Source organism: Camelus ferus, chromosome 11, assembly GCF_009834535.1.
Source record: "Camelus ferus isolate YT-003-E chromosome 11, BCGSAC_Cfer_1.0, whole genome shotgun sequence".
Taxonomy (NCBI): Eukaryota; Metazoa; Chordata; class Mammalia; order Artiodactyla; family Camelidae; genus Camelus; species Camelus ferus.
The window spans coordinates 74,655,234-74,671,247 of record NC_045706.1 but is presented as its reverse complement, the minus strand read 5'-3'; the positions used below and the strand labels follow the sequence as shown (position 1 = coordinate 74,671,247).

General features: G+C 46.4%; 1 protein-coding gene across 1 annotated transcript in view; it reads right to left on the bottom strand.

The window, feature by feature from the left end:
* The window catches only part of RYR2 (ryanodine receptor 2), a 543,213-nt gene that overhangs the window by 520,895 nt on the left and 6,304 nt on the right, over positions 1-16,014 (bottom strand). The gene's annotated exons all lie outside the window — the stretch shown is intronic.

Sequence of the window (16,014 nt, the reverse complement as noted above, 5' to 3'; positions counted from 1 at the left end):
GTCCCAGGGAGCCCGGGAGGGCGGCGGGGACATGCCCGCCCGGAGCCACGCCGCCAGCACGGCTCTCCCCGACGCCGGCCGGGCGCCCAGACGCGCCCTGAGCGTAAGACACACAGCGGACTTCGGGGCCTAAGTGGACAGAAGCCCCGTGTCTCCTCGGGGCCGCGGGGGAGCAGCCGGGGGCCCACCGCTCATCTTCCAACAGCGTCTGGGAGCGCGGAGCCGGATGACGCCGGAGGCGGTGAGCGAGGAAGCCACCGCTGTGTCAGGTGTTCGGGGCAGGGACAGGGCTAAGGGACATTTTGTTTTGTTGTTTCCAAAAAGGAAGACTTGTGAATGTTTGTAAACAGCAAACCCCTTTTTTATTCCAGCGAGACAGGGACGTGCGGCCTCCCAAAGCCACATTCTCAGCCCCACGGAGCCACCTGGGAACAGCTGACACACCAACATGGGCGGAGAGGGGAAGGGGAGGCTGGGGGGGGGGGGGGGGGGGACTCTGTGATCTGTGAGAAAGCAGCTCAGGCCTTCCGCGTTTGGGTTTTTGTTTTAAACCCTGGACGAGATCACAGAGAGCAAGCTGCCGGGCCTCGGACAGCGCGGGACGGGGCTACCCAGCACATCTGGACCCAGGGATTCCAAGGACGTGTCGTCTGGCCGTTGGCTCTGCAGGTGCCGTTGCTTGAGCATAAATTCATCTGGAAACTTCTAGACAGTCGTGAGAAATGTTATTACTAACTTCAAGCGTGTACCTAAATGCCACAGAGCCTTGAGGCTTTTTTTTCCTCTTATTCCTCATCCCCCAAATAAACTAATTTTGAAAAGTGCAACTGCTGATAGCTCTCTGTAACCTCTGAAGGGACACACAGCAGGAAGAGGCCGTGGCTGCACGCCTGGTGCAGCGTCAGGATATAATTCTGGGTGGGCTACAAGTCACTGCAAACATTCATAAAAAGAGAGGCTACGCACGTAGTTACAGAACGTAAGTCATCTGGCCAATTGTTAAAATGTCCAGGCTTCGTTTCATAAACACCTAGATGTTATTCAAGCTTTTGTGATTTCTCTCCAGTCGCTAGGAGGTGTGAGAATGAACGTCACCTGACGCTGCAGGTGTGCACGCATTTATTTCACGTGCAAACTGTGCAGCTCACAAACTTGCCCTATTAAACCCCTCAAATAACAAACTATGACAATAGCAGGGTCCGATATGACACTCTTTCCACACAGAAGACACGCCCAGAGAAGCAAGCACGCAGCACAGCCGGGAACTTGGAGGTGAACCTCACGGTACTGAGAACTGGGAAACGTAACTACGAGACTGCACCGGGGCAGCTGTAAGTGGCAATTCTCTCTTTGGTGTAAAGATACATACCCTTTTCCTCACTGAAGGAACATAGTACAGGGTTTTACTTCCTCAAGATAACAGGGCTGTGCATGAAGGTGGCAGCCACAAATCAATACAGAGACGCCCTGCACCAGGTTTATTATTTCCTTGCCAGACCACTAGAAATGCTGAGCATTCACAGTTCACAGACGGCCCCTCGGGAAGATCTTTGTTTTAAAGCAGGAAAGTGTAGCTGTTAGCAGGCAGGCTCAGGCCCGGGTTGGAGTCTTGGATCAAAGTGATGGGCTGTGTGGTTTAACCTCCCTGGGCCTCAGTTAAAGATGAAAAGAGTACAGGCTGCGTGTGCTGTGAAGAGACAATGAGTTAATACCAGACACTGCTCACGACAGGACACGGCCCTGCTAAGTGCCATCACGCCACCTCCTGTTTAGTCAAGTCATGCTCATTGGCACCCTGGTCACAGTGAGACCCCGGATGGTGACCTCACAGACACAAACTGTGTGGCCGGGACTGAAAGGTTCACCTCTAAAGAGGTCTTGGCCCCATTTCTTTCTCCCCATAGAAACTAACAGTGATCCTGGAGCTACTAACTTCCCCCTGGTGAAGGTCCTGCTAAGGCCTGCCCTCCAGGGGTCACCTCCCATCGATCAGACCCACTTAACGCTGTTGGGGGAGGGGCGGGCAGCTTTCTCTCTGCTGTGACAGCAAGAAGCCCTGAGGGTGGGGACTGTGTCTCCCACTGCCCCTAACTCCCTGGAGCGACTTCCTGTTGACTGATGGACGAACAGAAGGCACAGCCACTTCTGCTTCAGGGCAGCCAGCGTGCCAGAGGAAAACATAAAAAATGGAAAAGTAAAAAGTTAAATGCAAATGTAAATCTGTCACATCATCCCCCAACGGCTTAACTGGACAAACACTTCCTTCTTCTTTATGGGTGACGAGCTTATAATAATATGATGAGCAATGAAAAACCATTAAAAATTTTAGGTGAGAAATTAATGTGAACACAATCATAGCAGGAGGCTTTAGCACCCCATTAACATCACTGGACAGGTCTTCCAGACAGAAAGTCAACAAGGCAACGGAGATACTAAATGACGCAGAAGAACAGCTGGGCTTGGTTGATATTTTTAGGACATTACATCCCCCTAAAACAGAATATACATTCTTTTCAAGTGCACATGGAACATTCTCTAGGATAGATCATGTACTTGGACACAAAAGAGGCCTCAACAAATTTAAGAGGATAGAAATTATTTCAAGCATCTTTTCTGACCACAATGCCATGAAACCAGAAATCAACCACAGAAAAGCAAAGGAGAAAAAAATGACAGCATGGAGATTAAATAACATGCTACCAAAAAAACCAATAGGTCAATGATGGAATCAAAGAAGAAATTAAAAAATACTTTGAGACAAATGAAAACACAACCACACAAAACCATGGGATGCAGCAAAAGCAGTCCTAAGAGGGAAGTTCATAGTGATACAAGCCTTTCTCGAAAAAGCAATTTCAAGTAAACAACTAACCTATCACTTAAAAGAATTAGAAAAAGAAAAGCACACAAAAATTTAAGGTGAGGAGCATAAAGGAAAATGTTTATTAATATCCCTCAATACTCTTATGTTCATTTCAGTTCCACATGTAAGTTTTTAAGAAAAACTTCCTAATGCAAGCAATGGTTAGGGAAAACCAGTATTAAAGTAAAAAATAATACAGTAAAACATATTCCTTTAGCAATGATCTAATAAAATAAGCTGAAATAAACAACTCTGAAAATAAAACATTATTTTTAAAAAGTCTAAATTCATGCCTGACACTAATTAGAAGAAAAAATAGGACTATGCCAACACATTAAAGAAAATTACTCAATCTTGATAATTCAGTACTTCACTTAGGTGTTTAAAGATTGCAAAAGGCAACAGTATTGACTGATAAGAAGCATCATCAAGGGTATTCCTTGAGAAATATTTCTCTCAAGTAAATGTTACATAAACATTTTTGATTTTTTTTTTTTTTACTACTTTTAGCCATCTGGATGACAGACATTAATAATCATGTCCACTACAAAAGTGCGCTCTGTACGCATCATACAAGCTATAAATGCCCAAGCTGTTGTGCCTATTCTGAAATGTATTACATATACGAGATGTAAATAATTTTTAAGTTATTAAATCCCTAAAAAATTGTATGTATCAATACATAAAACAAATTGCCGTGTAAAAATCGCTCCCTTTAAATTCTATTCCTGAACATGTGAGTGGGTCTTTTTACTCTCCCTCCCCACCCCTGCTTTCTCTTATCAGGGCAAAATACAGCCAGATTATCAGGAAAAGATGCGTAACTGGGAACGGCTGCAATTCATTGCACGGATTTCTCTAGGACCTAGAATGTGTTCACCAACACTCCATTAAAAAAAAAACCTCAACTCCAGATCATGATGTCCTAAAGAGCCATTTCCCCCATCCATCATTCAACTTCTCTTACTTTAATGAGCTCTTTTCAGAAAAGAGCATCTCCTGAAGTGGCTACTGTCATGCCTAACTTTATAAAGGATACAAGAGACTCTGTCTCTGTTTTATGGATTTTTCTCAACTGGCTCCCCGAGGAGCAGGTTAGAAGAAAATGTCAGTTACGGGCCCCAGGACAAGGAGATCCCTAGTAACAGTGACAGGAAGTTCACTTTGTACAACAAAAGCCAGAAAACAGAGTCAGGGAGACCTCGGTCACTCAGCATAAAGATGGGTTTTGGTGAATAAGAATTCACTTAAATATTGGCTTCAGTCACAATAGAGTAAGAACGTCCTTACAGAAATTCACATTCCCAAGCCCGTTTTTGCAAAAGTCAGGGCAACTGTAATCCTCATAGGAACGTAGGGTGGATGACACCAAATTAACAAATGGGATGTCTTTTTAATCCCTAGGCATAGAGAACTTCCACCCACCAGCGAAATCGTGGAACTGCAGACAGAGATAGAGAATCTGTCTACGCAAATGGCCATGGTGGCAAGGGACAGGTGTACAGCCAACAGGATCTTACTCATCATAGCAAAACTTTCAACAGCACGTATGGAGCGACAACAGCCTCAGCTGTTCCCGCCCTGTGTCAAAGGCTCACGACCTATACGACTAGCACTTTTGTCAAGGCATGAATTCTGCTGATTTTGGTAAGCAGACCCAGCCAGTCACCCTTCTCTGGGTGTCACAGTGGCTCTGCTGAAATCACCATACTGTGTATACTTATTTTGAAGAAGTATAAAAAAAGAAAAAGAAAAGAAAAAAACTTTGTTTCTCTGAAGAAAATGGCCCGAGAGAGAAAGCCAAGCACCAGTGCTATAGATCAAGACTGCTGTGAAGACGTCTTTCAAAAGAGAACGATTAAGGCATGGAATGTTGACTTTGCTAGTGACTTAGCTGTGTGGCCTGACTGGTTGCACAGCGGACTCTCTGTGTAGAGCAACGCGCTGGAGGTTCTCCTGCCATTGTCAAGGAGAATGTGTGTGAAATTAACACGTTTGCAGGTTAAAAAAAACAAAACAAAACTCAGCTAAAGAAAGTAAAGAAATAATGATGCAGTGAAAAAAGCACATGATGTTAACTGAAGAGAGTTGGGCAGGAAGAACCTTCCATGACAGTGCAGGAAGCCAAATCAAAACCCCTGGTCTGGTGGACATGGATGGATCGGAAGACTCAATATAGTCAACATGCCAACTTACCCCAAATTAATATACAGGTTTAATGCAATTGTTATTAGAATCCCAGTGAGACATTTTGGTAGATACAGAGAAGACTATTCTAAAACTTACCTGGAAAGGCAAATGAAATACAGTGGTAAAGCAACTTTGAAAAAGAGGTATAAAGTGGAAGGAAATATTCTACCTGATTTCAATACTTAAGTGGCTACAGTATTCAGGACTGTGTGGTATTGGTGAACAGATAGATGAATGGAACAGAACACGGAACCCACAAACAGCCCTACGCAAGTATGGCCACTCATTTTTTGCAAAAGTGCAAAAGGAATTCAATGGAAGAATGACGGTCTTTTAAACAAATGGTGCTGGAGTCACTGGGTATCAGTAGACAAAAAATAAAGCAAAGAAACTCAGCCTCACATCTCATTCTAAAATTGACTCAAAATAATCATAGATTTAAATGTAAAACATAAAACTATGAAACTTTTAGAAGAAATCATAAAAGGAAATACTCATGACCAAGGCCTTGGTGAAGAGTTGGTAGACATGAGACTACATGGACAATCTGCAAAAGGAAAATGTTGTTAAGTTGTACTTCGTCAAAACTAAAATCTTTTATTTTTCAAGAGATTCTCTTAAGAGGAAGAAGAGATAAGCTACAGACTTGGGTGAAAACATTTGCAAACCATGTTTTGGATAAAGGACTCATACCCAAAATGTATAAAGAACACTCAAAATGCAACCATTAAAAAAAAAAAACAGAATTTGACTAAAGAGAATTATACAGATGGCCAATAAGCACATGAAAAGATGTTCACTATCACTAGTCGTTAGGGAAATGCAAATTAAGACCATGATGGGACATCACTAGCCGCGAAACAGTGAAACTAAACAGCAGTGACAGCATCAAACGCGGTGAGGCCGTGAAAAAATCGGATCCCGCATCCACCACTGGCGGAAACACAGAGACATTCACGGTGTGGAGGGGGCATCAGGCTGAGTGAAAACGGCCATGCTCACAGGTCACAGGCCGTATCGTCCGCCTGTATAACGCTCTCAAAGGGACAACATTATGGAAACAAAGGTTAGGAGAGGTGGGAGTGAGGGTGACTGAGGACACGGGTGTGACTCCTCTCCGCAGGGGCAGCACCAGGGAGACCTCTGTGGGGACAGAATAGTTCAAGGTCTTGGTTGTGGTGGGCATTACATGAATCTACACACGCTTCATACCAATGCCAATATTCTGCTTCTGATGTTACACTGTACCTAAGTCAGACGTACCAGTGAGGAGTGTATATGAGGTTTCTCTCCGCTGCCTCTGCAGCTTCCTCAGACTCTTAAAGTACTTCAACCTAAAGTTTCTTAAAAACAAGTTACAGAAGACAAAACAAAAACAAAACAAAAAAACCCCATGTGGTACAATTTTATTTACTACGGAAAGTTAGTTTCTGGTGGAAGGCTTCAGTTCCTTGTTATGACGCAGAAGCTGGTATCAAACTAACCCTTCTGTTGACTACAACCGTAAACACCGGATGAAATACAAGATTATCTGAAGGCATTAGCAATCAAATCATGGGATGTGGTGGGCCTGCAGGCAATTTCCCTAAGTAGGATAGAGAGAAGTGGGCAGTGTGAGGCTGGATTAGATTTCAGGATCCACAGGCAAGGGAGTCCAGGTGAAACCCCGGGCACTTGGATGAGACTGGAGAGCTGCACCTGTGAGTGAAGAGTTCGCCCCACTGCACCCATGCTCTAACCACCCACCAGCTATTGAGGCGGGAAACCCCAGGAAAAGACCGGCAGGGCCACTACTCTCCTGCCAGCACCGCCCGGTTCCCTGGCCCAGAGGCTCTATCTCACTTTCTGCATCTGAAACGCCTTACTTACCCCTAAAATTCTATTGGTTCCCTGAGCTCACTCCTGATTGGTTATTTCCTTCACTCCTGATTGGTCCATTTCCCTAACTTCTGATTGGTCCATTTGCATGGAGCTCACTTCTGGTTGGTTATTTCTCTCACTCCTGATTGGTCAATTTCCCTCATTCCTGATTGGTTATTTCTCTCCCTCCTGATTGGTCCATTTCTACAAAGCTTGTTCCTAGTCAACTTTTGTTATATCTTATTTGCATATGATGTTGCAAAGTGTAAACTGGCAGCCTATGAAAGCCTGTGTAAACCTACAGATGGGGTTCAGAGCATGGAGTGTTAACTCCTCTGGGCCCGCTGGTATAATAAACCTGAGTTCTCCAACTCTCCCAGTGCTTAGATCCAGGTTGCTGTAACACTGAGCTGTAACACATTTTTTTCTGCAATGTTACTAGTAAATCAACAGAATAATATGGAATGTTCTATGGACTAATACATGGGGAAGATGTCACCAGACCTTGACAATTTTTCTTACATCATGTCCAGCTTTCAGTTAAAAACTACCATGCATGCCAGAAAAGGAGACCAAACACTTGAAAACCAAGAGGAAAACAAAGAGCAATGGAAACAAATCTACCTGTGACACAAACATTGATTGGAATCATCTATTACAAAAATGCTATAATAAATATCTTTAAAGACAGATGAAAACAGGAAAACTATCACAAGAGAATGTGAACCTAGAAAATGAATCAAATGCAAATCTTATTACTAAAAAAATAACATAACTGAAAATTTAAGGATTCAATAAATGGGTTCACCAGCTGACTGGACAAACAGAAGAGGTCTGTGAACTGGTAGACAGGTCAGAAGGAAATATCCAGATTGAAGTACGAAGAGAAAAAGGGGTGAAACACAGATGAGGGTGTAGGAATGGACACGGTGGAAAGGAGCAAAACACGTGTAACTGGAGCCCCGAAGAGCTGGAGCGGAGGGGAGTGAGAGAGTGTGGCAGAAGCAGTGCTGGAGGAAGCCCGGGCCACGAATTTTCTAAAATGCAAGAAAAATATCCAGCTGCAAACACAAATCCCAAACACAAACAGAATGAAAATATCACCTTTAAAAACAAAAAAAACAATTAAGACTTCAGCTGACCTTTCAAACTAAACAATGAAAGCCAGAAGGACTGAAAGGAAAACCATTAGCAACTGCCAAGTCTACGCTCAGATGAAGAGAAATATAGATGTTTACAAACAAAAGCTAGCAGATTTGCTGTTGGTGGACCCCTGATAAAAGAAACCCTGAGAGAGTTCTTCAAACAGCAGAGAAATGACCCCACGTGTGAGCACTGTAACGCAGGAAGGGACGGAGGGTCCAAGGCAGCGTGACATGCTGGTAAGTCTGAGTGAATACTGACTGTCAAGAGAACAATAATAATGCCATATATGCACATAACATTTCATACATATACATATGTATTTTTTTTAACTACGCCAACACTACAGTACAAAAAGCCGAGGGGGGTAAATGAAATTGAAGTGTTATGAGTTCCTTGCATTGCCCAGAAAAATGTGAAAGTACTCACTTGAGGTGGATACTAATAAATTAAGGATACATGTTATCATCTCTAGTGTAAACATGAGAAGAAGAATAAGGTATTTAACTCTCAAGCTAATAGGGGCTCATTAACAATCCTTGATTAATCTAAAACAAGGCAAAAAATGAAAAAACAGAGAAGTACCAAGAACCAACGGAATGAAAAAGTAAGATGACAGGTTTAAACCCACATATTTTCAAGCTGCCTGTGCAGAGGGTGAGACTCCCAGTACCAAGCTGAGTGCAGCTGCTTAAAACCACAAAGCAAACCTCTCAGAGAACCACAGTAAACGCCATACTGGATGAAATTCTCCAAGTTTCCCCTCAATTTGAGGGCAGGCATCAAAGATCTGTCACATCTTGAGGTCCTGATCAGTGCAATGAGGCCAAAGGAAAGTTGGGAAGCAAAAGATACAACAGTCATTGTGTACAAATGGCACAGAAAGTCTAAAAGAATCTACAGAGAGACTGTTAGAATTAATAAAAGAACTTAGCGTATTTTTACGTTCTGGGCAACAGTTATTAAGTGATACCATTTGCATTAACATCAGTAAACATCAGGCACCTAAGAATAAACCTGATCCAAAAAATGTCCCAGCCTCTCATAGAACACTGAATGTGATGACTGAGAGAAATTTAACACCTAAATGTAAACAGAAGGGTAACTCATGTTTGTAGATTACGAACAATACTTAATGTTGTGAAGGTGTGACGTTTTCCCAAAATGATCTATAGATTCAGGGCCATCTCATTAAAAATTCCGGCAGTTAATTCTGTGGAAATTTACGAGCTAAGTAATTCCAAACTTTAGGCAGAAATGAAAGAGCTTGAGAACAGCAAAGAGAATTTTGAAGAATGAAAGCTAGAAGGCTAACACCCACACATAACAAGACAATATAAAACAAGAACAAATTAAGCTGTAACATGGGGGCAAGCAGAGCCACACAGACCAGCACAGCCGAAGCCGGGGTGCAAACGCAGCCAGCCTTGCCCACGGTCACCTGTCCGACGGGGGAGGGCGCTGGGCCAAGCGGACACCAGGGTGACCTCCACCTCAAACGGCAAACAGAAAGTCCATTCCAGGTGGGTCACAGAGCTAAGTGTCAGTGCTGAAACAATAAGAAGCTCTAGAAGGTAACCTGGGGAGGACATCTTCATGGCCTCTGGGTAGGCTGGCCAAGACCTCTTACACAGGACACAGAAAGCACAGACCATGAATGAAAAACGCTGGTAAACTGAAATCCATTCAAATAAAAACTGGTTCGACCACAGTCGAAGAGTGAAAAAGAAACCGTGACAGAGAAGGCATTTGCAAGAGACATATATGACATATATGAGATGTATGTAGACTAGATAAAAACTCTCAACTAATTAATGAAAAAGACAGCTTTGTTTTTGAAACAGGCCACCACTTGAATAGGCACACCCAAAGGCCCACTAAGACACGAAAAGGTGTTCAACGCCACAAGTCATCGTGAGATGCCAATTAGCACCACAACGCAATGCACCGTAATCGTGAACTTTTCTGGGCACTAACACTTCTAAGCGCTGCTGGCGGGAGCACTGATTGGTACCACCACCCTAGAAAACTGTTTAGAAAGCAGAGGGTCGGACACTCCCCTCAGCCGTCCCACACACAGGCACGTACCCCACAGAATGTGCACATACCCGAACTTCACGCAGTCGTTTACGTATTTCATACTTGAGAATATCAGTACCAGCTTTATTCCCAACAGTAAAGACTGGAAACAACTCCCTGTCGATCCCTCAGCAGTGGCGTCCAGCAGTGACAGTCAGCAGCCAGCCACCCCCTCACGCAGCAGCGTGGACGCGTCTCACAGACACAACAGAAAGCACAGGAGACCAACCACAACCGCGCATGTGTCACATTATCCATTTACATCAAGTGCGAAAGCGGCAGAACAGACCTATTTTGCTGGAAGTCAGGATACCGGCTCCCTTCGGAGAGGCAGGTGGCGATGCGGAGAGGTCTGCGGGGGGCCTCTAGGGTGCACACACGGCTTGGACCTGCGTGTGGGGACATCAGTGTGTCCACCCTGCAGACGCTCAGCAAGCAGAACACCTGGGAGCCACGTACCTGACCGCAGGAATGTTATGTATTACACTTTATTTTCCAAGGTTTTTTAATTTATTTAAGACAAATCTAACAGAAGAAAGGAGTCTGTGAAAGGTAACGAAATTAGTCTTAGGAAGAGTTCCTTGCAGGCAAGGACCATGTCTTATGTATTTTATTACGTCCATGGAGCAAAGCAGAATGCCTTCCACATAACAGGTATTTAGAAATGCTAAGCACACCCTCACAGTAACAGAAACATATACATTTACACACAGTCTCTCTCTATGGATACCAACATGAGCGTTTTCAGCCAGAATTTGTTTCGTCACGCTCATTAATTTCCCCTTGGATAAAGCGGGAGAATGTGGGCTGGATGATTACAGGTAACACAGAACTTACCTGACACAGACCTAGGGGGAAATCTTGGATTGGCAACTGGGTTCCAGCCTCAGCCCTTTCCAGTTTAAGATATTTATGAGTGACTCTTTGGGAACCATCTTAAAATACAAGTGAAGAAAGCAGCCCTAAGTGAGCTCACAGCACGTCACAGACACCTGTGACACGGGAGGCAGTAAATACGTCTTTGTTGAACGCAGGGAGATACACACAGGGATCATCATGGCCCCACCGGTGCATCCATAACGCACCGTTCAATGGACACATCAGCCTAACACACGGTCAGCCCAACATTTACAGCATTCACAGTGGCCTGGAGGAGCCACAAGCCAACCGTGCAGTTAAACAAAAGTGAAAGCTGAAAACCTATTAACTCAGCACCCAAAACATACACAGCCTTAGTGTCCTATAATTTATGGTCGTTTCTCTGCCCTCCGCCTCACTCATGTGAAAAACGGTAATGCTCTCAGTATTTCATTCAGTTCATGGCATGGAAGAATCTTATCAAAAACACTCGAGCAATAATTTTCCCCTGCCCATAAAAATAGGCTGAATTTATCTAACCTTAAAAACAGACTCCATTTGCCCACAGTATTGGGTCCCTCCGTGGAAGCCGTGCTGCTAAATTAAGCAGAGTTCTTGACTCCGATGGTCTGAACAGCAGAAGAGGGGGCCATTACTCATCTTCTCTCTTACACAAAGATCTGCAAGTCCTTCTCCTTGATTTATCTGCCAGCTCCTTCGGTCAGATTTCAGTTTGCTCCACGATTTGTATCCGAGTGCGACAGTGTCACCATCTTTGATGCGGAGAGCTTCAAGTCCATCTCTAGACTTCTGAGGTACCCTCAGACATCCTCAGACACCTGGGATACCTGTGCACACACACCCCCTACCAGACCCCGGGCTTCAGTCTGCCCACGTGGAGAGGGAAATGGCGACACGCTCTCGCTGTCCCCCCCTGCTGGGTGACCGCCTGAAACCGCCGTGACACCGTTCTCTACTGACATCTAGGTCTTTGCTTTCGGCCTTTGCAGAGCAATATTTTTGTTCGTTAGAACTTATGCCGTTATTTCTCGTTCTGTCAATCGTGTGAAATTCTCGAAATTCTGTTCTGTAGAAAATGTCCTTGGCAGGACCAAAACTAGAAAACGTTCCACTAACAGTAGACGGGGCAGTTTCTTCATTATTCCAGAATGAAAATGTTGGGGCGCTATCTCCCCATCATCTAACTTGTGCTTGAGTGTCACCATCCTCACGTCCCCTCCTCTGGAGCAGTGTCCACAAGCCCTGTAACCAGGTGGAAACATGGTAGCGTCCCAGACGTAGAGGAAGGAGCCTCTAGATTGCCTGGTCCAACCCCTCTTCTGCCTCCACTAGATTCCCAAATCCTCCTGCCATTTGCACGAGAGTGATCTCATTCTCTAAGGAAGCAGTGAGACCTGGATATGCATGAGCGAGGGCCCAGCCTCAGCCGAATCCCGGCGTGTGGAGAGGTGGAATCCCTGCCCTTAAAACCGTGAGGACTCTCGTGCCCGGCACGCACTGGCAGTCCTGGGCGAGACCACCAGGCAGATAACGTGACTGAACACCCCACCTAGTACGCTACTGGTTGAAGAAAGTTCTAGAAAGTTACAGAGTATATAAATTTAATTGACATTTGGCATACGCAGATACACAGAGTTACGTACACATGACACATCTATACAGTTAGGTAAGGTAAGACACGCTGTATCTAATTTGATGGGGCAAAAGGGGACACATCTTAGCTATTGGATGCTTGGTAAGCAAGTGGTTTGGCTGGTTGAGCAGATCCTATAACCATCATCACCTCAAAAGGAGTTCCCTTGTGAGAATGTTGTGGGCCACGACTGCGGTGCTGAAGAGATGAACACACATTCATTCTTCGTGGTTAAGTGCAGGCGTTTGTTGAAAACGTCTATTTTTTATCACTGGTGTTAAGTATGAATCCAGTTGGGATTTGCACACTTAAACGCTACATACACTTACTGCTTAGACTTTTTAAAAAATAGAACTTTGCAAGCTATAAATTGTATATGCAGTATAGTGCCAATCCCATTAAAATGTAAGTTATATGGGAATTAAATATCTCAGAAAATGTTAATAGCTTAATTTTCCGAAAAAAAATTACTGAAATTTATTTAGCCAGTCAAATTATTTATCCCAGAAGGAGAGCCAAGGGCAGCTACTATCAGCAAAATCATTTTGTTTCCTAAGATATTTTGACATGTTCTGCTGACCTGAGCTGTCAGAAAATTGTTCTAATATGCTCGATTTCCAAAAACTTATTTGTAAATACATATATAAACCTTGCAATCTTTTCGAGTCAGTAGCTATGGAAAAAAATCAAGCCACTAGCAAGAGGAACTCCCCCCGCTCGTCCTAATGAGATGCCCGTGCTTCAGGCCTGCTGGTTACTCAACCACCTGCACCAGGCAACATCCAGACGGGGCCCGCCCAGCTTAGACCCAGCGACGCTCTCGCTGTAATTGCTTACCGAAAGGTCCCCAGCAGAAAACGAAACTACGTAAGCTAACCTAAAGCCAAGTGAAACAGTGTGTGCTCCCAAATCAGGTGAAGCAGTAAGGAATTACCTGCTAACAGCAGGGATGTGTACGCTCATTCGTGCAGCGGGTGGAGGACGGGGGCCCCTGCCCCGGCCTGGGCGGAGCCCTCCTCCCGGAGCCTGACCCTGCCCTCGCCACTGCCAGGGTGAAGACGTCACCTGGGTCACCGCTGTTTCCCTCCTTCCAGCCGCCCTCTGTCCTCACAGCCTCCTGCAGTCTGGCGGCCACCTTCACCCTTGCCCTGGAGACCACGTCCAAGGTCTTCATGGTCGCCCCAACCCCAGGCCTTCGCCACAGCGGGCTCTCTGCTCCCAGTCTGAGGGCCTGTCCATTCTGCTATCACCCAGTGGCGTCCAGTCCCCGGTCCCCGTGGGCCCACCCTCTCTTCAGGGCACCATGTCTGCGTGTCCAGCTCTGCCCCTTGCCTTGCTGTCCTGGGACAGCGCTAACAAAGCACCACCCCGGGCGGCGCAGCGACAGGAGCGTGTGGCCTCCCAGCTCTGGACGGAGGCCAGAGGTCTGCGCTCAGGGGCCAGAGGGCCGTGAGGGGAACCGGCCCCAGCCCCTCTCCTGCTCCTGGGAGCCGTGGGCACCCCCCGGGCTGGTAGGTGCTCCAATCGCTCCGATGCCGTCTTCTCGTCGGCTTCCCTCTGGACGTGCCTGAGCCCCGTCTCCCCGGTCATGCTGGATTCGGGCCCACCCTACCGACCACATTTTAACCTGACCCTCTCTGCAAAGACGCTGTCTCCAAATTTAAGATCACAGCCTGAGGTCCTGAGGGCCAAGGCTCCAACGTGCCATTCTGAGGGGGAAACAAGTCAGCCACAACAGACCTCAAAGTCAGTGCACCCCAGACGAGCCCCACTGCCTCCCCCAAAACTGTCCCTTGTCCGTCGTTTCTTCGAGTCTCCTGGCTCATCTTTGTCTTCTTCTCTTCCTTGCATCCAGTCAGCGACCCAGGCTGGTCACCCTCTCTCCAGCGGCCCCTCTTAAGCCCCCCCCCCCCACGCCCACACCACCACACAAATCCAGGCTGAGTTATATTGCACCAACTCGACGGTGACTGTCCCTAATAGGTTTCTTAGCTCTGGTCTCCCTCTGATCTCTATATCCCAATTTATCTTATAAATTGCTGCCACATTAATCTTCCTAACAGACAGCTCTGACCCATTTCCCTCCCTAGAGGGGGAAAAAAATAACTTCAAGGGCCCTCCTCACCTTGTGAATTAAGTATAAACCCCTGTCCCTGGTAGTGTCAAGCCTCCCGACTCCTCCAGGACCCCCCCACCGCTCGCACAGTCTCCCTCCCAGACACGGCGCCATGTGTTTCCAGTTTCCGCCAGAGTCCTGCTGAGAAGAGAAACATCCATCTCAAAGGGCTTCTTGGAGAGCCCTTTAATGAAGGGACGGGAGACGGAGACGGGGGCGGGGAGGGTGATGGGGCTCAACAGAGAGGGAGGGACACTGGGTGACCAGCCCCAGTGGGAAGCTGGTGCCAGCCCCTTGTTCTGGGGTGACAAGGGGAGGAAGGGGTTCCCGTGCCTGGGGCAACAGGAGCCTCCTGGACACAGAGCAGGGCAGAGACAGGGAAGAACGCACGCGGGATGAGAGAACAGAGCCCCAACACGCTGCACATCGCTCCTCCCCGGGGTCCCACCAGCCCACCTCCTGGCCCCCATTTATCAAAATCCTCTCCATCTTCAAAGGGCAGACGAGTGATAGTAAAGATATTTTTAAAGGACAAAGCTTGACTCAAAACAAAAGTAAAGTGAACATGTGTCTAAGATTTTACCAAATTCATCATTAAATGAAAGAACCAGTATGGTGTAACCACATGCTCACAGGAAAACCCAAAGAACATCCCAAGAGAAGCACCCATCAGGAAAACTGAAATGCCTTTGCTCGCGAAGCACAAAACTGCTGTGTATGCACACCTGCAGTCCACCGGGCACCCTCTGCCTCCTCTGCGATCAAGACTCCAGCGTCCAGGAAGCCCCGCCACCCCTCAGCTTCCGCAGCCTGCAGGGTGTGAGACAGCCCAAAGGCAAGGGACAGGCAGGGCCACCCCCATGGGCGCGGGAGGCAGACAGGGCCCCCACGGTTCCTTCTTCATTGGCCAAATTCAGTCCTTCACAACTTTCCCTGACTAGGAAGGCAAGAAGGAAGGCGGGAAGGAAAGAAAGGGGTTTGGTACCAGAAAGACCTGAGACCCACCCCCAATAGCACTTCCTCGCAAACTGCCCTGGAGCAGGTAGTTTCGCCTCCCAGCCCTCGGTTTCCCCGTCTCTCTAACAGCAGTTGGCGGCTTTATGGACAAGATGAGTTGCTCTGGGAAATGAGATGAACGGGGCTACCCAGAGCCAAATAAACGGCAGCCACCACACTGAGGTCCTTTCATTCTCCTTCACTACAAAATCAGAGTGAGGCCAGGACCAGCCTGACTGTAAACGCTGCCTCCTC